The sequence below is a fragment of the Nilaparvata lugens genome, chromosome 9 (genome assembly GCF_014356525.2).
Source record: "Nilaparvata lugens isolate BPH chromosome 9, ASM1435652v1, whole genome shotgun sequence".
In the NCBI taxonomy this organism is placed as follows: domain Eukaryota; kingdom Metazoa; phylum Arthropoda; class Insecta; order Hemiptera; family Delphacidae; genus Nilaparvata; species Nilaparvata lugens.
The window spans coordinates 40,738,888-40,765,665 of NC_052512.1; the positions used below are offsets into that span (position 1 = coordinate 40,738,888).

Consider the following 26,778-nt stretch of genomic DNA (forward strand, 5'->3'; position numbering starts at 1 on the left):
TTTATGACGTATCTCCGTTCTCTGGGATGAATTTAATGAATTTTTCGACGCTCCATTAGCGTCTGCTAATGGGAAAACGCAACGGAATTTTCTCACTGAAATTTATGAAGCGCATCTCGATTTTGGCGATATAGTAGCTACCATGAATATGTATTTCTGTCGAATGTGTGTTTAACATAATAAATTGAAATAGAGTGTTCGTTCCACTGGAAATATTGATCATTCAATTATCATGTTCTATGTATTCTGTGGGAAATAAAGTTTATCATCGTTATTCGACTTGAATCATATCCAGTAGGATACTAGTAGTTCTGTGAACAGTAGGCCTCACGCAGTTTTCTCATCCACAAGTATCTGATGTCACCTGTTCTAGTTAATTCAGTTGTATCACAATTTACAATTGAATCATAGTTTACTTTTGAAAACTGTTATTTGTTTTCTCCAAGATTGAAAACTCACTTATGTTAATAACTCAGTTCATGTTTGAATTTTTATCCCATATGATAATTTATCCAGTCTCGTGATAATCTTTCCATCTGATAAAAATTGTTGTCAACTATTTTAAAATTATTTTTTTTCAATCAATAATACCATAATTTCTTTTGCATTGTTCAGTTCGTGTAATCATTTTTTATTTTATATTCAATCACCTATTTAATTTGTTTTCAAAACTTGTCAGCTGATTGATCATGAATAATTGACCGAGCGAAGTGAGGTCTAAGATTCAAGTCGACGATTTGGCATTTATCTTAATGTTTAAATGCTTATATGTTTATATATTCATATGTTGCGCATTTACGACGAAACGCGGTAATAGATTTTCATGAAATTTGACAGTTATGTTCCCTTTTAAATTGTGCGTCGACGTATATACAAGGTTTTTGGGAATTTTGCATTTCAAGGATAATATAAAAGGAAAAAGGAGCCTCCTTCATACGCCAATATTGGAGTAAAAATCAGACTAAAGAATTATTCATCATAAATCAGCTGACAAGTGATTACACAGATGTGTGGAGACGCCAGTCTATTGCTGTATTTCCATAAGGTCTATAGTTTCAATCAAATACATTATAGAGGTATGCATCTTTAAGCTGGGTTCACACCAAAGTTATTAACAAAATGGTTATAACCTAAACCTTATAGATTCTATTAGATTGAACGGAAGTTGACATATATATTATGTTGATATATTATGTTCATCATGTGCATGATAAGTTATGTACAATCTAATATAATCTAAAAGGATTGTGTTATTAACATTTTTTGAATAAATTTAGTCTAATCGCAGCTTTAAGGACTTTGGTTTCAGTATTTTGTTTTACAGTCATGGTATTATTATGCGTGCCCATCAGTATCAATATTCTCACATTCGAATAAAACTATTTTAATAGGTGGATAAGAATAAACAAATAAACTAAATAATGCTAGAGAAATTATAATATTTTTGATTCTAAAAAATTAATTTCCATCAGATAGAAAGATCATCACGGAATTGGATGAATTATATCATATGGAATACAAATTCAAACGTGAACTGAGTTTGTTAACATTTTAAACAGTTGACATCTGGTACTTGTGGATGAGAATACTGCGTGAGGTCTACTGTTCACAGAACTACTAGTGTTAATAATCTCAGTTCACGTTTGAATTTGTATCCCATATGATAATATTTATCCAGTTTCGTGATAATCTTTCCATCTGATAAAAATTGTTCTCAACTATTTTAAAATTAATTTTTTTCAATCAAGAATATTATATATTCTTCTGCATTGTTCAGTTCATGTAATCATTCTTTATTTTATTTTCAATCACCTATTGAATTTGTTTTTCAAATGTGAGAATATTGATACTGATGGTCACGCATCATAGATACCCTACCTTATAGATATAGACACGGCCAGACATCTGTGTAATGCATGCAATCACTTATCAGCTGATTGATAATGAATAATTGACCGAGCGAAGTGAGGTCTAAGATTCAAGTCTACGGTTTGGCATTTCACTTAATGTTAAAATGTTCAAATATTTGAATGTTTATATGTTTTCGCCACACTGCACAGAAAGCAGCTGTTTTCCAGTCCGTACGTAGATCTGAAAGACCTTGTTTGCAGACGACTTTCCTCTAATGTTTATATGTTTTCGCCACACTGCACAGAAAGCAGCTGTTTTCCAGCCCCTACATAGATCTGAAAGACCTTGTTTGCAGACGACTCTCCTCTGACATAAGAAACAGGTTTCTTTTCCGGTCTAGGCCAGAAAGTGGTCTCTTTCCAGCCGGTCATGGAAGTCCGTAGTTGATAAAGCATCTGCTAGATCGGGAGAGTATCCACTTTCTTCAACTGAAATGGCCATGATTTCAGTTCGAATTTCGAATCAAACTAATTCAGCACTCACTTCGCAACCATTTTTATTCAATTATTTATTGTTGATTAGCGCATTCCGAGTTTTCAAAAATGCTTGAAGATGACGACGCCCGTGATATTCCAAGTGAAATTTTAAAAGAATCTGAAATCCTGACTGCAAATCTACCACTAAAATCAAGATATAGGTACGATAACAAGTATTCTTAATTTATTTTATCAGCAAAACCTGGAGTGTGGCGAAAAATAACGCACCATGAGAAAAATCTCATTTTCTATTCTAGGTGCGAAATATACTATTTTATGTTAGGCATTTACGGCGAAACGCAGTAATAGATTTTCACGAAATTTGACAGGTATGTTCCTTTTTAAATTGCACATCGACATATATACAAGGTTTTTGGAAATTTTGCATTTCAAGGATAATATAAAAGGAAAAAGGAGCCTCCTTCATACGCCAATATTAGAGTGAAAATCAGACTATAGAATTATTCATCATAAATCAGCTGACAAGTGATTACACAGATGTGTGGAGAAGCCAGTCTATTGCTGTATTTCCATAAGGTCTATAGTTTCAATCAGGTACTTGTGAATGAGAATACTGCGTGAGGCCTACTGTTCACAGAACTACTAGTATTCTATAGTCTGATTGATCCTCTCTTCAAAGTAAATGGGAATAAAAGTAATATAGTGATATCAGAGTATGAAGAAATTACTGTTAGTTTCATATTATCCTTAAAATGCAAAATTTCAAAAAAACCTTGTGTATACATCGACACTCAGTTGAAAAAAGAATATTCCTGTCAAATCTCATCAAATTCTTCTTCTTCTTCTTCTTCTTCTTCTTCATCTTCTCCTTATTTTACTTACTCTACTCCTTCTCCTTATTCTTCTCCTTCTCCTTCGTCTCCTTCTCCTTCTTCTCCTCAATCTTCGTCTCCTTATGCTTTTTCTCCTTCACCTCCTCCAAATTCTCCTTCTTCTCCTTCTCCTTCTACTCCTCCTTCTTCTCCCACTACTTCTTCTTCTTCTTCTTCTCCACCTTCTTCTTCCTCTTATCCTTCTTCTCATTCTTCTATTTCACATTCCTTCTCCTTCTCTTCCTTTCATCCTTCATCTTCATCACCTGGTCCTCCTCCACCACCTCCTCATCCCACTGTTCCATTATTCGGCGGTGTAGGCCGCAATTCAATCAACACCGTCTCTGTCTTTCACACCTCGCGCACCCTACAGGAATTTCTGGGGCAATTATAAATACGGAGAATGGAATTGAGGAACAGGAGTGAGAGGAGTATAGGGGTACGAGAAAGAAGCAACCAACGTACGGCACGTTGCACTAACACTAATATATTTTCCTGCTATTCAATTTCTCAAGATACGAGCTTGCTAAATTACTATCACCTTCTTCAAGGCCTTTATTCTCCTTCTTCTTCTTCTCCTCCTCAACCTTCTCCTTCATCATTTTCTCCTTCTTCTTTTTCTCCCACTACTTCTTCTTCTTCTTCACCACCACCTTATTCTCCTTCTTTTTCTTCTCCTTCTTATTCCTCTTCTTCTTCTTCTTCTTGCTCTCCCTCTTCTTCTTCTTCTTCTCAGTCACCTTCTTTTTCTCCTTCTTCTCATTCATCTCCTACTTCTTCTTATTTTTCTTCTCGTTCTTCTCCTCCTTCACCTTCTTCTTCTGCTTCTCCTCCTTCTCCCCCTTCTTCTTCTCCTTCTCCATCTTCTACTTCTTCTCCTCCACCTTCTACTTCTCCCTTTTCTCCATTATTATTCTTCTCCTTCGACTCTTTCTCGTCCTTCTTCTCCTTCACCTTCGTCTTCTGCTTCGATCCTTGTAAACCTTCTTCTTCTTTCTGAGTATTATTGCTAATTAATATTTATAAAATTCTCCTTACTCGTTTCCTCGTTCTTCTCCTCCTTTTCTCCCCTTCTTCTTCTCCTTCTCCATCTTCTACTTCTTCTCCTCCACCTTCTACTTCTCCCTTTTCTCCATTATTATTCTTCTCCTTCGACTCTTTCTCGTCCTTCTTCTCCTTCACCTTCTTCTTCTGCTTCGACTCCTTGTCCACCTTCTTCTTCTCCTTCTGCTTCTTCTTCTAATTCATATCCTACTTCTCCTTACTCGTTTCCTCGTTCTTCTCCTCCTTCTTCTCCCCCTTCTTCTTCTCCTTCTTCATCTTCTACTTCTTCTCCTTCTTCATCTTCTACTCCTTCTCCATCCTCTTCTCCATCACCATCTTCTTCTTCTTCTTCTTCTTCTTCACCATTTTCATTCTTCTCCTTCGACTCCTTCTCGTCCTTCTTCTCCTTCACCTTCTTCTTCTCCTTCGACCCCTTGTCCACCTTCTTCTCCTTCACCACCATCTTCTGCTTCTCCTTCTTCTCAATCTCCTTTCTTTTTCTCCTCTTCCTTCTTCTTCTTCTTCTCCTTCGACTCCTTCTTTTTTACCTCCTTCCTCGCTCCTTGTCCTCCTTCTTCTCCCTCTGTTTCATCTTCTTCTTCTCCTTCTTCCTATTCTTCTCGGTTTTCTCCTCCTCTTTCTTCCCTCAATTTTCTCCTTCCCCTCTTTCTCCTTCTCCTCCTTCTTCCGCACCTTCTTCACCCTCTCCATAGTCATATTCTAAGTTTATGTTCTCCTCTTCTCTCTCCCTCTTACAGTCCCTTCTCTCCACTCGCTCATTGAAGTTCCTTTGTGCGTGTTTTCTTGTGTCGAATTTTCTCATTCTAATTTAATAACTGTCTTGTTATATCGACAATAAATTGGGCTCTCATCATATCCATTGTCCCACAGATCTTATATCTCCCATCATTTTCTACTACCTACATTATCTCGTGACCATTTTGAAGATTCTCGTTTTTCCATTTTCGTTCAGTTGTGTCCTTTTTTCTATCCTCATCTTCGGATCGTTTGGATTAAAAATGGTTTGGTGGAGAATTAATGGGAAGGAAGGAGAAGATGAAGAAGCAGCAGAAGAAGAAGAAGAAGAAAAGATGAAGAAGAATAAGTCTCCGAGGTGAAGTAGAGAATGAAGTGGATTTTTTGATAATATCTCAAGTATCTCAACATCAATATTCACTCTACAAAGTTAGCTCATAATTTTCATCTTGTTGAGCTATATAATCTTTTTCTACAGTTACCTCGAAAAGTGACCATTCCTGCACTGATTACAGAACGCAAAGAATCACTTTTCCGCACTAGTGCGCAAAGTGATTACTCTGCGTACTCCAGATTTGCAACATGGCAAAACAAAATATTTGGTGGGTTATATGTAGGATAAGTGCACAAAAACTAAAATTAAGTTGGTAACAATGACTGTGGTTAGATTTTGATAGGAATCATTTCAATGGCTACCCTACATTTATGATAAAATCCCAATCTAGGAATCTAAAACAAGAATAATGTTCATCTAAATCATGATTAAATAATCATCATTCACAAATTCTCAAAATAAATAATAGTTCTTTTCTATTGATAATTATTATTTCAATTGAAAGCAATGAGAAAAGTAGCAAATATACATTATAAAATTCGAATTTTGAGGTTAAATGATTACCGTTCGATATCCATATGAATAAAAAAACATAAGAATACTACAATAAATATTCCCTGTTGTCTATGTTATTTTTATAAATATTTTTCAGTTTACTTTGAGCATTTTTATCGGTAATTTGAGCAAAAGTCTAAATTTCTGAATCCTGTTTCTGTAGTTTTTAGCTGGATGAAACAAACATAGGTACGATTCTTCCCGCTAGGTCGCGCACTTGTCAGTTCAGCCATCCCAATCAGCTGTTGGCATGTATTTTGAAAGTGAATTTTTTGTTCCATCTGTTTTTTTTCTGGTTCTTGGATGAATAAAAATGAAAACTTTGGCTGAGAATTTTCAACTTTATTGGATTATTGATTTTTAAATGAATTAAGGTTGTTATTAATAACAGCATCACACACACACAAACATTTGATGGATTTCAGCCATCATTTTACCCATAATTACCCACTTTTCATATTCAATGGTAACTGTAGGAAAAATTTGATGTGAAAAACGTGCGCAAAGTTCCTCTGCTGCACTCAAGAAACCATTCCGCCCTCGCCTCCGGCTCGGGAATAAACGTTTCTTTCAGTGCAGCAAACTGTCACTTTGCGCACTAGTTGCACAAATAACTATTTCAATATTCTTTCCGAAGAATGCACATTGATATGTCCAAAGCTTCGCCAATTTATGTAGATGCATAACAATATCATCTTGTATAGTTATCACAAATTGCTTTTTCATATCATATACAGTTCAATAATTATTTTCTTAGTCTATATTATGTAAATTCATCTATAATTTTGCTGTATTGTAAGCTATTGTATATAAGTGTATAAGCCAGTATATATTGTGATCTACATAAATAAAGTACTCAATCAATCAATCTCTCGCTCTCTATCTGTCTCTCTCTCTCAATGTGTGTGTCTCCCTCCCACCAAATCACTCTCTCTCCCTCTCACTATCACTCACTCTCTCTCTCCCTATCACCCTCATCTATCTCACTCTCTCTCTCTCTCTTTCTCTCTGTCTCCCTCCCACCATCTTTCTCTCTCTCTGTCACTCTTTCTCAGTCTCTCATTCCTTCTCTCTTTCTCTGTGTCTCCCTCTCTATCTCTCCAGGAGTCCTAATTCCGCCCTAATAAAGGCATATAATCAATCAATCAATCTCTCCCTGTGTCGCCCTCCCACCAACTCACTCCCACTCCCTCTCACTCTCACTCACTCTCTCTTTCACCCTATCACTCTCACTCACTCACTCTCTCTCTATCTCCTTCCCACCAACTCTCTCTCGACTTCTTTCTCACTCTCACTCGCTCTATCTCTCTCACTCTCCCACTCACACTCTCTCTTTCTTCCTCTCTCACTCCTCACACACTCTCTCTCTCTGTCTGTGTCTCCCTAAAAACAACCCACTAACTCTCTCTCTCTCTCTGTGTCTCCATCCCACCAACTCACTCTCTCTCCCTCTCACTATCACTCACTCTCTCTCACCCTATCACTCTCATCTCTCTCACTCTCTCACACAGTCCCTCTCTCTTTCTCTCTGTCTCACTCCCACCAACTCTCTCTCTTTCTCACCCTCACTCACTCTCTCTCCCCCTATCACTCTCATCTCTCTCTCACTCACTCACTCTCTTTCTCTCACTGTGTCTCCCTCTCTCATCTCTCTCACTCTCTCATACACTCCCTCTCTCTTTCTCTCTGTCTCACTCCCACCAACTGACTCACTCTCTCTCTCTCTCCCCCTATCACTCTCATCTCCCTCACGCTCTCTCTCTCTCTCCCCCTATCACTCTCATCTCTCTCTCTCTCTCACTCACTCACTCACTCTCTTTCTCTCACTGTGTCTCCCTCTCTCTCTCTCCCACTCTCACTCACTCTCTCTCTCTCTCTCACTCTCTCTTTCTGTTTTTCTCACTCTCTCTCTCTCTCTCTCAGCATTCCTCTCTCTCTCAGCATCTCTCCGACCTATATTGTTCATTCTCTGTTCGTAACCAATAAAGAATCCCTTGGAGCTCCGTAGGGAATTCAACCAAATTACTTTTACGCCGTAACAAACCGACTTTGTTTCTTGTTATCTGTTTGTAGGACCCCAGTACAGTGAATTTGAAAATGGAACATTCCAGAACTGTGAATGAGAATAAATTGGAAATGAATAAGACGAATATATATTCTCAACCATCTGATTGATTCTTTTTACTTTCCTTGCCCTATTACCATAGGTAAGGAAAGTATTGCTTTCCGAAAAAAATTAAGGTACCCCAATTTCCAAATTTCTATACGTTTCAAGGTCCCCTGACTCCAAAAAAATGGTTTTTGGGTATTGGTCTGTATGTGTGTGTGTATGTGTATGAGTGAATGTGCGTCTGTGTACACGATATCTCATCTCCCAATTAACGGAATAACTTGAAATTTGGAACTTAAGTTCTTTACACTATAAGGATCCGACACGAACAATTTTGATCAAATGCAATTCAAGATGGCGGCTAAAATGGCGAAAATGTTGTAAAAACGGGGTTTTTCGCGATTTTCTCCGAAACGGCTCCAACGATTTTGATCAAATTCATACCTATAAGAGTCATTGATAAGCTCTATTGACTGCCCATATCTGTAAAAATTTCAGGAGCACCACCCCATCAATACAAAGTTTGATTCTAGATTCTCAATTATCAGGCTTCAGATACAATTTAAACAAAACAATTTTAGTGGAAAAGATTCAGCATGAATATCTCTACAATTTATGTTCAGTAACATTTTCACTTAAAATTGAAAATAAGCTCGAAATGCGAGAAAATAAGATTATTAAATTGCAAACTGTTGGCAACTGTTGATTCTATTAAATCATTCACTATGAAGAGATAGCAGACTTTGTGTGTTTGGAGCGCTTTTGTCCTGTCACCAGCTATATCAGATCTTAGAATAGTAGATTTGATATGAGTTTTACTGTTCTCCGGACTACTAGTTATTGACGTTTTTAGAAAATATTGGAAAATCGATATATATCGAAAACCAAGGTCGATGAAAGAAAATTATGCTGAAAATTCATGTTGCAAATTTTATATTGAATACAATACATAGAATCACAAGACCTTTTGTGAGTGTAGAGAGTTCTACTGACGTTATTGACATTTTTAGAAAATATCCAAAAATTGATATATATCGAAAAACAAGGTCTATGTAAGAAAATTATGCTGAAAATTTATGTTGAAAATTTTATATTGAATACAATATATAGAGCCACAAGACTTTTTGTGAGTGTAGCGAGTTCTACTGACGTTATTGACGTTTTTAGAAAATATCCAAAAATTTATATATATCGAAAACCAAGGTCGATGTAAGAGAAAAATGTAAGAGAAATTTTATATTGATAAGGTCTTACGCTTTTCGTGAACACTCTGTATATGGAAAGAGACAAGTGATAAAAAAGATCAGCATAATGGGTCTCAACATACTGATAAAATAGAGACAAGAGTAACACCATATTGTAAGGGGCTGAGACCCAAAATGTGAAGGTATTATGGGGAAGGAGGCTCGAGTTCCCCAAAATAAGTGCCAAAGCACGAAGTACTGTTTGCTGTGCTTAGATGCTCCGTGCTCGAGAAAGACTTAACTGGAGGCATTCAAGTTGAGATGCTTTACAAGACCTTTCAAGGATCTTTACAAGATCACTGGGAGGTATGCAATTTTCAATGCCGCATATGGTACTATTAGTACAGGCAATGAATGTTCAAAAATCTGGTGTGGCGCACTCACACAACTTTCCTTGCCGTTATGAAAATTGATCACCCGACGACAGTGTTCCCGCGCATCTCAAGTCTACTATTCAAAGATTTGAGCCAGCTGATGACAGGGCAATAACACTGGAGACACACATAAGATCTGCTATCTCTTCATAGTGAATCATTTAATAGAATCAACAATAATTTACAATTGAATAATCACATTTTCTCGAATTTAAAGCTTATTTTCAATTTGAGGTAAAAATGTTACTTAACATTAATTGTAGAGATTTTCAGGCTCAATCTACTCCACTTGATTTTCTTTGTTTCAATTGTATCTGAAGCCTGATAATTGGGAATCTAAAATCGAACTTTGCATTGATGGGGCGGAGCTCCTGGAATTTTTACAGATATGGGACTTGTGGCAGTTGATAGAGCTTATCGATGACTATTTTAGGTATGAATTTGATCAAAATCGTTAGAGCCGTTTCCGAGAAAATCACGAAAAACCCTGTTTTTGACAACATTTTCGCCATTTAGCCGCCATCTTGAATTGCATTTGATCGAAATTGTTTGTGTCGGATCCTTATAGTGAAAGGACCTTAAGTTCCAAATTTCAAGTCATTCCGTCAATTGGGAGATGAGATATCGTGTACACACACACACACACACACACACACAACACACATACAGACCATTATCCAAAAACCAGTTTTTTGGACGCAGGGGACCTTGAAACGTAAGAAATTTATAAATTGGGGTACCTTAATTTTTTTTGGAAAGCAATACTTTCCTTACCTATGGTAATAGGGCAAGGAAAGTAAAAAATATGGTGTGGTACACTCACACAACTTTCCTTGCTCATATTCGAAACTACGATCAGACTTTTGTATATGTGTATATATAATTGTTTTCAGAGTACTTTTTCCTTTGTGTAAATTGTGAAATTCAATGATTTTTTTAGTCGTCATTTTTTTAAAGTCGTCAAAACAGCTGTTCTACAGATGAAATATCTCGACTATGTGTTCTTTTTATGAACTGCTCTACCTACCTACCTCATGCACGAGAAGGAGGTTACAAAGTCCATTTCTCAAGGATGGGGTGGACCACCCATTAGTTCCCAGAAAGGAGACTCATGCCAGTTAATAGAGCTGATAAATTACTATACAGGGATGAATTTGAAAAAAATCGGTCAAGTTATTTTGAAAAAATCGTGAAAAACATGGTTTTTTAGTAATTATCCGCCATTTTTCTCAAGAATATTACGGAGCTCCTGCGAATTTTCAAGGAAAAAACTCATGTCATTGATAGGACTTATGAATAGTACCCATGGCTTAAATTTGAAGAAAATCGTTAGAGCCATTTTCGAGAAAAACGTGAAAAACATGGTTTTTTAGTAATTATCCGCCATTTTTTCCGCAATCTTGAATTTATTTTATTGAATTTCTTATTGTCGGGTCCTCATGGTATAGGGACCTAAGTTTAAAATTTCAAGTCGATCGGTTGATTAGGAATGGAGTTATCGTGTTCACAGACATACACACACACACACACATACACACACACACACACATACACACACATACACACACACACACATACACACACACAGACCAATACCCAAAAATCATGTTTTTGGACTCAGGGGACCTTGAAACGTATAGAAAACTTGAAATTGGGGTACCTTAATTTTTTTTGGAAAGCAATACTTTCCTTACCTATGGTAGTAGGGCAAGGAAAGTAAAAAGGGTATAGAGGGGAAAGTTTGGAAGACAATTTTTGACCTCGCAGTTCTGTTAAGGGTAGTGAGGAGGTAAACATATCAAAATTCCCCACCCCTACCCCCTGTGATAAGGGTGTTGGGGTGGTTCAAAGGTACCATTTTTTGGTTTCTCGCATATAACTCGAGAATAATGCATTTTATAGACATGACTATTCTAAAAAAAATTGAAGCTTACATAATTTCCTACAATATTGATCTCACAACTTTTTCTATATCTCTTTCACTTTTCGAGATACCGCTCTAAAAGATGTGACATTTTTGAAAAAACACATTTTCCTTCAATTTTTGCTCTTATAACTTTTTGAATATTGATGGAAAAATCCATGCTGATCATGACTTTATAGAGCATCAAAATTTTTTCAATTCGATGTATAATTTCACAAGTTTACGCACATCCCCACATCCTGACACTCTTCTCCTCCTGCATTTCTCAATTTCCTCCTCACATCTTGTAAGTCCTCAACTTAGTATATCTTAGATATACTAAGTATATTCTTAGTATATACTTAGTATATCTTAGTATATAACTTAGTAAGCACACAGACATTGAAAACCTCCACACTTTGAACAGGTGTGTTGGCTCTGCATCTATATAATGAACATGCTCTTAAGTTGATTATCGGCTCTGCCCTGGGAAGGGACTCGATTTTAGCAATAAATTAAATCAGTAGTTGCTCTGCGCTGAGAGATTTCAAAGCAGTTCTGCCTCGATACTCGATAGTCGCAGTTAAATCAGTAGCTATCATTCTACTTCTCCTTCTTCTTCTTCTTCTTCTTCTCCTTCTTCTTCTTCTTCTTCTTCTTCTTCTTCTTCTTCTTCTTCTTCTTCTTCTTCTTCTCTTCTTCTTCTTCTTCTTCATTCCAGTAGAGTTGCAGTTTCTCCGTATTCCTATGTCCTACTTCAAAATCATCACTTCCTGCATTATTATCTGCACCTCCTCTTCCTACTCCTCCCCCCCTCATCTTCCTCCTACTCTTCCTCCTCCTCCTCCTACTCTTCCTCCTCCTTCTCCAACCTCCAATCAAAGGCTAAAAATAAAATTTCCACTGGTGATATTATTCTAAGTTCTTCGATTTGTATATCATCAAGCTTTCAAAATGAAAATAGTATCTTAAGTCACAAGGACGGGAAGGGGCCAAACAACTATTCTCATATATATATATATATATATATATATATATATATATATATATATATATATATATATAGTTATTTTTGTGTGTGGCGAAAAATAGCATTCGCACCACAGGAAAATAGTATATTTCGCACCTAGGGCCGAAAATGAGACTCTTCTGGTTCGAAATCGGTTTTCAAGTCCGAGGCTGTAGGCCGAGAACTAGAAAAGATTGAGAGCCGGAAAAACATTTTTGCCCATGGTGAGAACGTTATTTTCGCCACACAGAAAAATAATATATATATATATATATATTATTTTTATATATTATTTTAAATATATATATATATATAAGAATAGTTGTCTATTATAAGCACTTCCGAAAGCAAAAGTGGAAGGTGATAGCTCTAGCAAATCTGAGGTAATCTGAATATCAGGAAATTGTCCAAGTATTTTTATTTTTTATTCTGATTTGTCTAAATAACCTAAAAGATTATGTTCAATTATGTAAGAGGTTGAATTTATACTTTTTATTCTTCCAAATGTCAATAAGATGATATTATTATAAATGTTTTGATTCTTGAATAATAAACACAAATAATGAAAAGTTTTTTGATCAGCTGTTTTAGCACACTTGAAATTTGGCCAATCTGAATGTGAACATCAACAATGTTTGTTGTCGTTGACTTCGGAAGTTTAGGTTAGAAGTTTTATCCTACTCTGAAAATCGAATTTGAATAGTTTATAATATATATCTTATCTGTATTTTATTCATCCAAATAAAATGATAGTAAGTTATCTTATTGCAGACTACTTATTCAATTCTAGAAGCATAAACTGATTCCGTTTCATAAACCATTTTGTAAACACGTTCACATCAAATCAGAAACAGCTGACTTCAAGGTTATTTTACAGCCCTAGGGCCGTAAAACTTTTACCGGCCTGGTCAGGAACAATCATTTTCGGCCTCCATATGACGCACAAAAACCAGCTCATAACATCCAAGTGGGGCGAAAAGTTTTTTTTAAACTTTTGTAAATTTTTTTTAAAGTTTTGTAAAGTTTTTTTTAAACTTTTTTTAAACTGTAAAATGACCTAGAATAACAGCTGATCGTGTCCGATCTCACAAAAATCATAGAGAGATAATCTCATATGACTGTAATAATCTATATAATTATGTATCGTGAATCGCGGTATTATGTCTATAATAATATATTTTATAAATTACTGTTTCATAATTTAATATTTATTATTGTGTTTTTGATATCAAACAATAGAATACGATGATATATCTCCATAGCCTCAACAATATAATGTTGGCTACATTGTCCATTGTCAGAAAGGTACGTATCGCAAGTATTTAAAAGTGAAGAATCGAATTGGAATTCAAAGTACAATAATTGTATCAATATTTAAAAGTGAGGTAGGGTAATAATTGTTTCTTTTTTATTATCGAATTCCACTTCTTAATGCAATACAATCAACAATAATAATAAGCAAATACAGCACAGATCTGAAGTTTAAGGTAAGCCTACTGGTGAAACTCAGCCTTGACTGAAAAATTCCTAGTAATTTTTCCGTAATTCATTATTAAAACTTTTAGATAATTTTTCTTCAATATTAAACCATATAGAGAAAACATTAGGCCCACTCAAGTTTGAATCTTCGAATGTTTTCTCTATGATTTAACTATTTTCAGAGCAATATTTTGTTGTGAAAATGCCAGCAAACCGGCTTCAAATTTGCGCTATACTCTATTATTATAGTAGCCTACATAGCCTACGTTATCTGACTTAATTCAGAGTGAAAATTTTATTGTGAGACAGATAATAATATTAATTTTAATAATATAAGTCATGAGCCTAAGTCTGTTGTACGGTACACTTTTTAGGAGTGAAGTAAACTTTTTTAGAAGTCTAGTATTACAGTATTACGTGTATGCTAAGGGTTATCAGTCAGGCCCCAACGTTCAACAGTACGGAATAGCCGAGAGCGTAAATGCGTACATCAGTCAGAACTCAAAGCTCAGTGAATAACAAACAATGATCTAGGTTCGAATCTAGGTCAATGACTTTTTTTTTGTCGATGAATTTCGACTTTTATTACCTATTTTTTATATTAGTTACCGTAATTTAAATTTCAATCAATTTTTTAGATATATTTTGAGACAAAACTGTGAAATATGCAATCATATTAATTTTTTCATCACATTATTTCAAAATAGTAATGAAAATTCTATTCATCCATCTATCCATGATATTACACCGGGCGCAAAGCTCGCGCCTAATATTAATAGTATAAAAATATGGCCATTATTGTAAATTATAATTAGTAATATTGAAATTGATTGACAGTTAAAGTTGTCATAACCAAGATTAAAACTATCAAAATAGGCTGTTTGAATTTTATTTATTTTTTAATTTCTTATATATTGGGAAGTTTTTTTTGGGTGTGGCGAAAAATAGCGTTCGTACCATGGGCAAAAATGTATTTCCGGCTCTCAATCTTTTCTAGTCCTCGGCCTACGGCCTCGGACTTAAAAACCGATTTCGAGCCGGAAATATCTCATTTTCGGCCCTAGGTGCGAAATATACTATTTCAGGAAACATTACTTTTTAGATATGAGCGCTTAAAGTTTAAATTTTTGGGATGGGACATTTCAAATTCGGTAAGAGATAAATCCATCAGATTCATAAGATAAATTCTTCATGGTATTGTTGATTAAATGGAACAAAAATTTTCTAAAAATATAAGTTTTTGAGAAAGTTATTCAATTTACTGGAAATAACCAGAGATGACTTTAAGTTATTCAAGTCATCTAACAGCCGTCGGTAGATCGGTTTTTGAATATCTTCTTCCTACTTATTCACAAAATTTTAATATCATATCTATATCTGTATTTTCACAGAAACGGTAAGATACAGATATGAAAAGCTTGGTATCAGCTGATTAAAAGTGAATTGCTCATGTTCGCGGCGCGTAAATCTGTACGCACCTTGATAATGCCGCAGTACGAACGACGTCCAAGCTTGGATCGTAGAACTCTAAATTCTGTAAATTTGAAATACGCACGGGAAAATCAGCAGCAAGGAGATATACCATTCAATACTTCAGCAACCTACATTCAACTATAACTAAATAGTATATTTCGAACCTGGAGCAAAAAATGAGATTTTTCTGGCTCGAAATCGGTTTTCAAGTCCGAGGCCGTAGGTCGAGGACTAGACAAGATTGAGAGCCGGAAAAACATTTTCGCCCGTAATAAACAATATATTGTTTATTTATGTGTGTGGCAAAAAAAAACGTTCGCACCACGGGCGAAAATGTTTTTCCGGCCCTCAATCTTTTCTAGTCCTCGGCCTACGTCCTCGGACTTGAAAACCGATTTCGAGCCGGAAAAATCTCATTTTCTGCTCTAGGTGCGAAATATACTACTTCTTAGTCTATATTATGAAAATTCATCTATAATTTTGCTGTATTGTAAGCTATTGTATATAAGTGTATAAGCCAGTATATATTGTAATCTACATAAATAAAGTACTTAATCAATCAATCACTTTCTCTCTCTCTCTCTCTCTCTCCGACCCCATAGGAGCAAACTGCTTCTACAGCTCACATAGAAACCAACCGAACAGACTAAATTTCCAATTGAGTTGATTGAAATGCTAAGTTGTGTGAGAGGCTAGATATCCAAATCTGGAACCGCACATTTCATCAATACATGGTGGTTACATGCAGGCTTATATGTGCGCTTCTCCATACATACGAGGTAAACTTGTCCTTACGTCTTCTTCTTCTTCTTACTCTTCTTCATCTACTCCTGCTCCTCCTTCTGCTTCACCTTCTCCTCCTTCTACTTCTTCTTCTTCTTCTTCTTCTTCTTCTTCTTCTTCTTCTTCTTCTTCTTCTTCTTCTTCATCTTCACCTTCTCTTACTTTTTCTTCTTCTTATTCTCCTCGTTATTCTTCTTATTCTCCTCGTTCTTCTTCTTCTTCTTCCAAACCTTCTCCTCCTTCTTCTCATTCTCCTTCTTATTTTTCTTCTTATCCTTCTTCTCTTTCATCTTCTCCTCTTCTTACTTCCTCCTTCCTCCTTCTTCTATTTCTTCCACTCCTCATCATCATCCTGCTTTACCTCCTTCTCCTCCTTCTCCTGCATCTGCTACCTCTTCTACTTCTCAATAAGGGTTGTGTGGTAGAGAGGACCAGGAGTCCTAACTCCACCCTAATAAATGCATATAATCAATCAATCTTCTTCACTCACTCTTCCACTTATTCTTCTTCCTCTCCTTCCCTCCTCCTCCTTCCTCCTTCTTCTTATCCTTCTTCTCCTTATCCTTCTCTTTCTTCTTCTCTATCTTCTTCTTTTCCTCTTCCTTTTTCTTCTCCCCCTTCTCCTTGTAATCCTCCTTACACTTCTTCTTCATCTCCTCATCTTCCTTCAGCTTTTCCTCCTCCTGCATCTGCTGTCTCTTCCACTTCTTCTTCCCCTTCTTCTATTTCCTCTTCTCCTTCTTCTTCTTTTCCTGCTTCTCCTTTTTCTCCTGCATCTGCTCCTCCTTCTTTTTCTTCTCCTCTTCCTCGTCCTTGACCTTCTTTTTCTCCTTCCTCACCTCCTCCTCCTCCTTCTCCTCCTCATCCTCCTCCTCGTCCTCCTTCTCCTTCTTCTGCTTCTCCTCCTCCTAATTCTTCTCCTTCTTCTTCACCACTTCCTCCTCATCCTTCTCCTTCCTCACCACCTCCTTCTACTTCTTCTTCTTTTTCTTCCTCTTCTCCTCCTCCTCCTCCTACCCCTCCCACTTCTTAATCTCCTTCTCCTTCTTCTTCATCACGACCACCTCCTCCTGCTTATTTTCATCTTCCTCCTCCTCCTCGTTCTTCTTCTTCTAGCTACATTCATGTGCCCACCTGCTGCAGTAAATACAAACTTCTCTTCGAAATTCTAGTGGCTGTATTCATCGTCACTTGCAACGTTAAACATGCTTCATTATCTCCTAATATATTATTTATCCAGTTACCGTTATAGTTTCATCACCTCTAGTGAGGTCCACGTTATAATGACAGTATTTGATCAACTTTGGTTTTGCTATCCTTGTCTATCATTCTACAAAGCCGGTGGTACTATCCTTTTCTAGGTCCACAACGATTCCAATTATGTTTTTGACAGTGTAAAAATATAATTAATTAATGCAGAGAATCGGCATCGCTATTCACCTATCTTTATCCACTGTCATTATAACGTGGACCTCACTATAATATATTATTCATCCAGTTACCGTTATAGATTCATAGCCTAATAGATTTCATAAGTTTACGTCAATTCAAGTTACGCCAAAATAGACTCAACTCGTCCATTGTGAATGCAAATTATTTATGTGAAAATGGATTATGATACATAATTCATGAGTAGATGTATTCAGCACACTTAAAACGTCGAATATACATCTCCTGATAGAGTTCACCACTTAACTGAAATATAACTTGGGTCTATACTCTGTTATTTACGAACTCCTAACAATACTCTAGAGGGCATTGTTCCTGGGTAAAGAAACATATCTAAATTTATTTATTTATTCATTTATTGTATAAAATACTATAATCATAATACAATTATGACATTGGAGGAAAAACTAGGCTGAGCCTGTACTATTTCTCTCCAAAAATTTTGATAAAATGTTAATGTTGTCCAAAAGATAAGGTTATGTAATCACACACTGCTTCGTCACTTGATTTTCGGTCTAATAATGATGATTTAAAATTTTGAATTTTGAAGGTTGATTTTATACTCTAAATAAATTACAGAATGTATCACAATAAATCAAAAACTTTAGAAATATTGCACTTATTTAAAAAATTTGAATACAAAATCAAAAACCTACTCACTATTATCATATTCAAATATCATATTATTCATATTTAAATATCATATTCAAATTGTCCGGAAGTCTTCAGTTACTCACACAGCGGCCATTTTGCTTTAGTAAGGAAATTTCTAAATTTCTATACGTTTCAAGGTGTGTGTGTGTGTGTGTGCATCTGTGTACACGATATATCATCTCCCAAACAACGGAATGACATGAAATTTGAAACTTGACGTCCTTACAATATAAGGATCCGACACGAACAATTTAGATTAAATGCGATACAAGATGACAGCTAAAATGGCGAAAATGTTTGTCGAAAACAGGGTCTTTCGCGATTTCCTCGAAAACGGCTCAACGATTTTGATTAAAGCTATACCTGAAATAGTCATCGATAAGCTCTATCAACTGCCACAAGTCCCATATCTGTAAAAATTTCAGGAGCTCCGCCCCATCTATGCAAAGTTTGATTTTAGATACTTGATTATCAGGCTTCAGATACAGTTTAAACAAAACATTGAGTGGAAAAGATTGAGCATGAGAATCTCTACAATTAATGTTCAGTAACAATTTCACCTAAAATTAAAAATAAGCTCGAAATTCGAGAAAATGTGATTATCCAATTGCAAACTGTTGGCAACTGTTGATTCTATTAAATGATTAGTGAATCATTATGAAGAGATAGCAGACTTCGTGTGTCTCCAGCGTTATTGCCCTGTCACCAGCTGGCTCAAATCATTGACTTGATATGCGCGGGAACACTAGCGTCAGGTGATCAATTTTCATAACAGCAAGGAAACTTGTGTGAGTGCGCCACACCAGATTTTTTTTACTGAATAATGGTTGAACACACAAAATTGAAACTTTGCACGACCATTCAAAAAAACTGAGCAAAGCTGAAAAAAGTATGATGATTTTTCATGATAATTCATAAAACAATATGGCGTCCATTTGAAATTTTGTTTCTCAAATAACTCAGAAACCGTTGGTTTCACGAAAACTCAACAAGAATATAGTATATTTCGCACCTAGAGCAGAAAATGAGATTTTTCCGGCTCCAAATCGGTTTTCAAGTCTGATGCCGTAGGCCGATTGAGAGCTGGAAAAACATTTTTGCCCCTGGTGCAAAAGATATTTTTCACCACACTACAGGTATTGCTGACAAAATAAAATAAAAAGAATACTTGTTATCATTGGTATCTCTTGATTTTAGTGGTAGAAGATTTGCTGTCAGGATTTCAGATTCTTTTAAAAATTCACTTGGAATATCATGGGCATCGTCATTTTCAAGCATTTTTGAAAATTCGGAATGCGCTAATCAACAATAAACAATTGAATAGAAAATGGTTGCGAAGCAAATGCTGAATTAGTTTGATTCGAAATTCGAACTGAAATCATGGCGACTTCAGCTGATGAAGAAAGTGGACACTCGCCCGATCTAGCGGATGACTTATTAACTACGGACTTCTAAGTGGCTGGGAAGAGGACACTTTCTGGCCTAGACCGGAGAAGAAACCTGTTTCTTACATCAGACAAGAGTCGTCTGCAAACAAGGTCTTTCAGATCTACGTAGGGACTGGAAAACAGCTGCTTTTTCTGAGCAGTGTGGCGAAAACATTTTTTAGTAAATTTAATCGCCTATCAATTGATACCAAGGTGGTGACCCACCTTAAGAAGGTTATGTAACGTTATTTTATTGTCTAAAATGACCTAAAATCGCTCACTATTAACATTCTAACTATAACATCAGCTAACATCTATAGCAAGGCAGAGAATGGACAACAATGTTCTCCTATATTTCGAAACTGTCATCATAACTTGAACCTCACAATAGTCCAGTAATGATTTCATGAACGCAAAATCCATGTAATGACATGAATCACGATGAATCAAACAAGGAAATCAAATTCACCATGCACAGATGAATCAAAAATAATGTTTTCCTACAGTTACGTTGAAAAGTGGCCATTGCTGCACTGATTACAGAACGCAAAGAATCACTTTTCCGCTCTAGTGCGGGAAAAATTTTTCTGCACTCCAGATTTGCAACATGGCAACGCAAAATACTTGGTAGGTTATATGGAGCAACAGTGCAGCAAAATCAAAATGAAGTTGGTAACAGTGAGCTGGGGCTGCTATAGTGAGCAGAAGGTGCAACAAGCACAACGCGCTAATTATTAGTATTATTATTATAAACCAAAAAAACATTTTTATTCAATTTGACAATAAATTAAGGTTTTTATCAATAATAAAATTACACAGAAAATTATTTGATGGATTTCAGGAAATTTACCCATAATACCCACTTTTCAATTCAATGGTAACTCTAGGAAAAATTATGTGAAATACGTGCGCACAATTCCTCTGCTGCACTCAAGAAACCATTCCGCCCTCGCCTACGGCTCGGGCGTAAACGTTTCTTTCGGTGCAGCAAACTGTCACTTTGCGCACTAGTTGCACAAATAACTATTTCAAAACATGATGAATCAAAACAATGGAATCATTCAGGCCAGAAATATGGAACCAAGAGTTTCTCCTAGTTTCTCTCTCTCTCTCTCCAGTTTCTCACTCTGTCTCTCTCTACGACTGGTACGTTGCACTTGAAAATAGCTGGGCAATCCCTTGCGTACCCTATGTTACAGAACTCGACTCTTACGCGAGGCAACCCATCCTCTTGGGGCACTTTTGTTTCGTCGCTTAACCTCTTCAGTTCTCTCCCTATTCTGGCTGTTCTATTTCCTATTCTTCTTCTCCTACTTCTGCTTATTCTTCTTTTCCTCCACCATCATCTCATTCTTCTCCTCCTTCTTCTTCTTCTTCTTCTTTCTTCTCTTTTCTTCTTCTTCTTCTCTTCTTCTTCTCTTCTGTTCTTCTTCTTTCTTCTTCTTATTTCTTTTCTTCTCTTCTCTTCTTCTTCTTCTTCTTCTTCTTTTCTTCTTCTTCTTCTTCTTCTTCTTTTTTCTTCTTCTTCTTCTTCTTTTTTCTTCTTATTCTTCTTCTTCTCTTCTTCTTATTCTTCTTCTTCTTCTTCTTCTTCTTCTTCTCCTCAAGACCTCCTCTAGACCTCACGCAGTATTCTCATCCACAAGTACCTGATTGAAACTATAGACCTATGGAAATACAGCAATAGACTGGCTTCTCCACACATCTGTGTAATCACTTGTCAGCTGATTTATGATGAATAATTCTATAGTCTGATTTTCACTCTAATATTGGCGTATGAAGGAGGCTCCTTTTTCCTTTTATATTATCTTGAAATGCAAAATTTCCAAAAAAACCGTTATATGTCGACGGGCAATTAAAAAAGGAACATACCTGTCACATTTCATGAAAATCTATTACCACGTTTCGCCGTAAATGCGCAACATATAAACATATGAACATTTATACATAAAGAGAAATGCCAAGCTGTCGAATTGAATCTTAGACCTCACTTCGCTCGGCCAATTATAAATAATTTCCTCTTTCATTATAAAATTTGTTTGCAGTTGTACACCAGAGCGAAGTTCGGTCGCCCGATATTGATAATTGAAAGGGATCAGTTAAGCTCTGATGCCTATAATACTCTAAAAAATCAATTCAAGTTTACAATAGTTGAAAGGGATCAGTTAATGCCTATTGGATGTTACCCATTAATTAATAGACTTCTAATTGACATGACTCAGATAAATTCAGTTCAAAACAGCGAGAGGCAATTATTATCAGACTGGCAGACCACTAAAAGCCTTTTTCTGTTCCACTTGACAGACTGGCCAACTGAAAAATTGCACCACATACATTGCTGCCAACTTGACAAGTTGAAATTGCATCAATGGTCGTCGGAATCAACCGCTGAATAGGACCGGAGCTGAGGACAAATTTACTATAGTGTGGTCCACGTTATAATGGCAGTGGATAAAGATAGAAGAATATCGTTGCCGATTCTCTGCATTAATTAATTATATTTCTACACTGACAAAAACATAACTGGTACCGTTGTGGACCTAAAAAAGGATAGTACCACCGGCTTTGTCGAATGAGAGACAAGGATAACGAAACCAAAGTTGATCAAATACTGTCATTATAACGTGGACCTCACTATAGAAAAGGATAGTACCACCGGCTTTGTCGAATGATAGACAAGGATAGCAAAACCAAAGTTGATCAAATACTGTCATTATAACGTGGACCTCACTATAGACTTGTAGTTCAGAGAACAGTAGAACTCGCTACACTCGCAAACATCACTACTCACACACGCACGTCTATTCACACACAAACACACATACGAATTAGATTTAGAGTAAGATGATATATGCAATAGGATCGGTGGAGGACGCTGAGAAATAGAAGTTATTCTCACTTTTGAGCTAAGATGCACGGTTAGAGATGAAAAATAAGAAACTTGAAATGTGGGACTTGGAAGAAATTATTGAATTATAAAAATTTTAAATTTTCAATATAAAATATGATCACCTTTGAGCGCTGGAAAATAAAATATTTCTACACTTTTGAGTTAGAATGCACGCTTAAAGAGATGAATAACCTGAAAATTGAAATTGGGGACTTATCGAATTCTACATTTTTAAAATTTTGAACATGTAATATATGAAATAAAACCACCATGGAGCGCTGAAGAACAAAGGTCCTCTACACTTTTGAGCTCGAAAGCACGGTTCGAAAGATAAAAAATCTTAAACTTGGATTGGGACTTCCAAGAGTTTAATAATTTTGAACATTTTGATACATGCAATGATAGACTACCAATTTGAAGCGCTGACAAAAATGAACCCAATCCTGAACCTGATCCGATATAGTTATTTGTGCAACTAGTGCGCAAAGTGACAGTTTGCTGCACCGAAAGAAACGTTTACGCCCGAGCCGTAGGCGAGGGCGGAATGGTTTGTTGAGTGCAGCAGAGGAACTTTGCGCACGTATTTCACATTAAGTTTTTCCTACAGTTACCATTGATATGAAAAGGTGGTAATTAGGGGTAAAATTGCCTGACATGCATAAAATGTTTTTCTGTGTAATTTTATTATTGATAAAAAACCTTAATCCTAAAATCCTAAAGTCCTCGTTGCCCTTGGGTATAATATCTAATACTAATAATTAGCGCGTTGTGCTTGGTTGCACCTCGCTCACTATAGCAGCCACAGCAGTCACTGTTACCAACTTCATTTTGATTTTGCTGCACTGTGCTCCAATAACCTACTAAGTATTTTGCGTTGCCATGTTGCAAATCGGGAGTGCAGAAAACTTTTTTGCCGCACTAGAGCGGAAAAGTGATTCTTTGCGTTCTGCAATCAGTGCAGCAATGGCCACTTTTCAACGTAACTGTAGGAAATAGTATATTTCGCACCTAGAGCGGAAAATGAGATTTTTCCAGCTCGAAATCGGTTTTCAAGTCCGATGCCGTAGGCCGAGGACTAGAAAAGATTGAGAGCTGGAAAAACATTTTTGCCCGTGGTGCGAACGATATTTTTCGCCACACTACAGGTATTGCTGACAAAATAAATAAAGAATACAAAAATAAAGAATACTCGTTAAGCTATCGTACCTATCTCTTGATTTAGTGGTAGAAGATTTGCAGTCAGGATTTCAGATTCTTTTAAAATTTCACTTGGAATACCACAGTCATCTTCAAGCATTTTTGAAAATTCGGAATGCACTAATCAACAATAAATAATTGAATAAAACTGGATGCGGAACGAATTAGTTTGATTCGAAACTGGAACTGAAATCATGGCGACTGAAATGCTGATGATGAAAGTGGACACTCGCCCGATCTAACTACTTCCATGAGCGGCTGGAAAGAGACAACTTTCTGGGCTAGACCGGAAAAGAAACCCTTTTCTGACGTCGTCTGCAAACAAGGTCTTCCAGATCTACGTAGGGACTGGAAAACAGCTGCTTTCTGTGCAGCGTGGCGAAAAAGTATTGAATAGTTAGGTTGATTTTTAGTGTAAAATTTTCGAATAAAGGGCCGCCAACTTGGAACGGGGATGAATTTGAAAAATTCAAATATACACGTTTATAAACATATAAACATTTAAACATTAAGAGAAATGCCAAACCGTCGACTTGAATCTTAGACCTCACTTCGCTCGGTCAATAATAAAGAGAAGAGCTGGCTCATACACATGTTTAACCAATCATCACGTCTAAACTACTGGACTGAAATTAACTTAAAATTTTGCATATAGATTCTTAATTAACTGAGGATGGTTCTATGGCCACTACAAACTGTTCAAGATTCCACTGGGTCAAGTTTTCGGTTTGTCAAGTTTCAAAAAAGATCCTTGCGCAGCACGGGTTAACTGAAATTACAGAATAATAGAATGGTATTACCATAGAGAAACAATAGCATAAGTAGATATCCCATGGTATAGGGCGTTTATGTCGCAACTTTTACTGTTATCTCAAGCCGATAGTTCATGTAATTCTTTCCCGTGAAGCTGTGTGACGCTGGTAGTCTCTCATATCTCGTTTTGGTAGAGAGTTAGTGGGGAGGATATTTTTTAATATTATTTCCGAAGAATGAACATTGATATGTCCAAAGCTCCGCCAATTTATGTACATGCATTACAATATAAATTATCTATAGTTATTATATTACAAATTGCTTTTCATATCATATACAGTTCAATAATTATTTTCTTAGTCTATATTATGTAAATTCATCTATAATATTGCTGTATGTAAGCTATTGTATATAAGTGTATAAGCCAGTATATATTGTAATCTACATAAATAAAGTACTCAATCAATCAATCAATCAATCATATTGTGCCGTTCATACACTCTCACCCCAACAAAACAGTAAGAATCGACAATAATCGACATTAATCGGCTTGAGATAACAGTAAAAGTTGCGACTTAAACGCCCTATACCATGGGATATCTACTTATGCTATGGTTTCTCTATGATATTACTCTCACTAAGCTAGATGCATGTATAATTGATGTAACTATAATGCGGTCCACGTTATAATGACAGTATTTGATCAACTTTGGTTTTGCTATCCTTGTCTATCATTCGACAAAGCCGGTGGTACTATCCTTTTCTAGGTCCACAACGATGCCAATCATGTTTTTGACAGTGTAGAAATATAATCAATTAATGAAGAGAATCGGCATCGCTAGTCTTCTATCTTTCTTCACTGCCATTATAACGTGGACCTCACTATAGTATAATATACACTATAGTGAGGTCCACGTTATAATGACAGTATTTGATCAACTTTGGTTTTGCTATCCTTGTCTATCATTCGACAAAGCCGGTGGTACTATCCTTTTCTAGGTCCACAACGATGCCAATTATGTTTTTGACAGTGAAGAAATATAATTAATTGATGCAGAGAATCAGCATCGCTATTCTTCTATCTTTATCTACTGTCATTATAACGTGGACCTCACTATAGTATAATATACACTATAGTGAGGTCCACCTTATAATGACAGTATTTGATCAACTTTGGTTTTGCTATCCTTGTCTATCATTCGACAAAGCCGGTGGTACTATCCTTTTCTAGGTCCACAACGATGCCAATTATGTTTTTGACAGTGTAAAAATATAATTAATGAATGCAGAGAATCGGCATCGCTAGTCTTCTATCTTTATTCACTGTCATTATAACGTGAACCTCACTATGGATGCATATATAATCGATGTAACTATACTAACAGAGCAACATAATAATTATATCGATATCGATACAATGTATAATCGATGTAACTATACTAACAGAGCAACATAATTATATCGATATGTGTATCCAGTGTTCGACATAGGTGAAATAAAGCCGGTAATTTCGAAAATAAATCGCTGGAATACAGGAGGCATTGCATTGATTATGCATGTAAGCCACTGTCATCTGTATTAGAGTTTGTTCGATTGCCTGAATGTGTGTACACACAAACACACACACGCAAGTGCGCGCGAACACGCAAATAACGTAAGCGTTCAACCGTACAGAGATACGTGGTAATAATTTATGAATCTCAGTTGTAACAGGGGGAGAGTGAGAAAGAGTGAGTGAGAGTGTTTGAATCACAGTTGTATTAGAGAGAGAGAGACAGCCATAGAGACAGAGGAAGAGTGTATGTTTGAATCACAGTTGTAACAGAGAGAGAGAATGAGAGAGAGCGAGTGAGTGAGTGAGAGAGTGTGACTTTGTACGAGGTACAAAACTTATGTTTGGAGAGAGATAGTGTTGGAGCAAATTGTTATCGGACTAATATATTATTAACTAACTTTCACAGCTACATCCATGACAGGACTGAACAGAGAGGAAGAGGAGGGGAAGAATGAGGAGGAGAAGGAGGAGTGGGTGGAGGAGGGGGAGGTGGAGGAGGAGTGTGTGGACGAGGAGGAGGAGGAGGATGAAGAGGGGTGTGTGGACGAGGAGGAGGATGAGGAGGATGA

General features: G+C 36.3%; 1 protein-coding gene across 1 annotated transcript in view; it reads right to left on the reverse strand.

Annotated features, from left to right (window-relative positions):
- LOC111062116 (semaphorin-2A) overlaps positions 1–26,778 on the reverse strand; it is a 303,344-nt gene that overhangs the window by 68,746 nt on the left and 207,820 nt on the right. The window lies entirely within an intron of this gene.